Below are 2,578 nucleotides of genomic sequence, written 5' to 3'. Positions count from 1 at the left end.
ATAACCGTTCCTGTTCCGAACAGCTAGTTAGAAAGATTGAGATTAAGTTAGATTAGCTGCATTTTTTCAGAAGTCAGACAGACAAAGGGATAGACAGAAACAGCGACTGAAGCAGAGACAGAAATAGAAACAGACAGAGACAGAGACAGGGTTGGGTTCATTTAAATCAGGTCAATTTAAATCAGTTGATTTTTTAAATTTAAATCAATTTGATTTTTTAAATAGATATAACGTTTAGTAGACTAATATAATCATGCTTAAAAGTCTGCTTTCCCCCCTTTCACTGTAAAATAATACAGTATTCAATTTACTTTTTTTCCATAATTGAAATCAGAGCTGGGTTGATTTAAATCAGTTGATTTTTTTAAATATTTTAATCAACTTGATTTTTTAAACAAAAATCAGTGATTTATATCACTTTTTTGAAAGATTATTTTTATTCAGTGATTTAAATCATATTTTTAAAAATGTATTCTGTTTTTACGTCTTTAAACATTCGGAATTCCTTTCCTTTGTTTTATAAAACAGATATAAGGTTTAGTAGACTAATATTTTATCATGCTTAAAAGTTTGCTTTCCCCCATGTCACTGTAAAATAATACAGTATTCAATTTACTTTTTTTTTATAATTGAAATTAGCATTTTCTTTTTCTTTTTATACAAACACAAGCTCACACACACACACACACTGTAATAAAATGCAAGTTTATCTATGCATTATTTCCCCCCCCCCCCCTTCCTTTTAGACTGACATTTTCTTCATTTTTTTGTCTGTAGCCATAATTCACTGATATAGCAAATTAAGGCTTTCTTTTGCAGTTGCTTAAATTAATCTTTAGTTAAAATAAAGACAATGCCTTTTGCACTAAAGGAACATACTTTTAGCCACAAAAAATCCCAAACTGTGTCGAAAAAAATCCGATTTAAATTTAATTTAAAAATCTGATTTAAATTTTAAAAATTGATTTTTTAAATTTTTATTCAAAAAATTAAAAAATCACCAACCCTGGGCAGAGACAAAAAGAGACACACAGACAGAGATAGAAATAGAGACAGACAGAGACACAGACAGAGAGAGTGAGACAAAAAAAAACAGGGAGACAGACATATATATATATATAAAGAGAGAGGAGAGGGACAGACACCGACAGAAAAAGAGATAGAAGCATAGATAGAGAGAGACAATAGACAGATAGAGACTGACAAGACAGACAGACAGACAAAAACAGAGACATTCTGTAACAAATGAAACGAAACAAACTTTCGCAGCGTAGTTTTAAAATTGGATTTATTCAAAACAAATACTCGGATGCTTAAAGACAAAACACAAGTCGGAGAAAAAACAAACAAAAATGATGATTTTTTTCCCCAAGTGTAACCAGAGTAACATTATATACAGGTACAGACAGAGTCTTGTAGGCCGTAGCGGCACACACACACACACGCACACACACACACACGCACGCACACACACGCACGCACGCACACACATACACACACAGCTCAGTGGTCATCTCTTGCAAACAAAAAAACAACGGATAAAAACAAAAATATCGTTATAGCATTCATGCAAGTCGCTCAGGTACATAGATCCTATATATAGAAGTCTTCGGCATAATGGTAGTAGTGGTAGTGGTAGTCACAGAACAGGAACGATAACAATAATAACAACAATAAAGATAAAAAGTGTTTGAGTTTTTTTTGTATCTTTGTAGTGTAAGCTGCTGGGTAGAGGATGATGATGATGATGGTGGTGGTGGTGGTGGTGGTGGTGGTGATGATGATGGTGATGCTTTGGGTTCTTTCTAATCTACCAACATCAAATTTTACAAAGAAGATTGGGGCTCTTCTTCCCCCTCTCTTTTGCATGTGAGATATATGTAACACAGACAGAACACAGGAGCGACATAGACACACAAAAAAGACAGACAGACAAAACAAAGACAAAAACAATAGATAGAAGACAGACGGAAAAAAAAACAGACGATAAAAAAGACTTACAGACAAAACAATATGCAAATCACAGTCAAAACGTAGACAGACAGACAATCAATAGACAGATATTAATAGACACCAATAGACAAAACACAAATCAGATGTGAACATATCGCCGCCTGAGTACATTGTTTCTACCTTCAGTTTTTTCCTTCAGTAAAACTAAATATCTATGTCTTTTTATGTGGGGTACAGGGTTCCGGACACAAATGACGTCATCCCCCCCCCTCCCCGACCCCCGTCATCATAAATTCTTTCTATTTGACGTCAACCAAAATGTACATTTCCTATCATTTAGGTAGAACCTGTTCAGGATGCCTTTTTAATTCACACCTGTGATCTTTATTTTAGATTTTTTAAATAAAAACTATTGTTTTACTAAAGAAATAGAAAGAAATACCAAAACTGTCTTTCAATTTATTAACAAATTTAACCAATTTAAGAGAATGTGGGACAGAGAGATTTTTTTTCTCCCATTCTTTTCTATTTCCCCCAACCTTTTAGAGCATCATGGTCGGCGTTAATTTTGTAAGGACCCGCCCCCCCTCCTCATGTCAACTTTTCATTGACCCATCCCCTTCTC

Source organism: Aplysia californica, unplaced genomic scaffold (genome assembly GCF_000002075.1).
Source record: "Aplysia californica isolate F4 #8 unplaced genomic scaffold, AplCal3.0 scaffold00947, whole genome shotgun sequence".
Classification (NCBI taxonomy): Eukaryota; Metazoa; Mollusca; class Gastropoda; order Aplysiida; family Aplysiidae; genus Aplysia; species Aplysia californica.
This window is presented reverse-complemented; position numbering follows the sequence as displayed.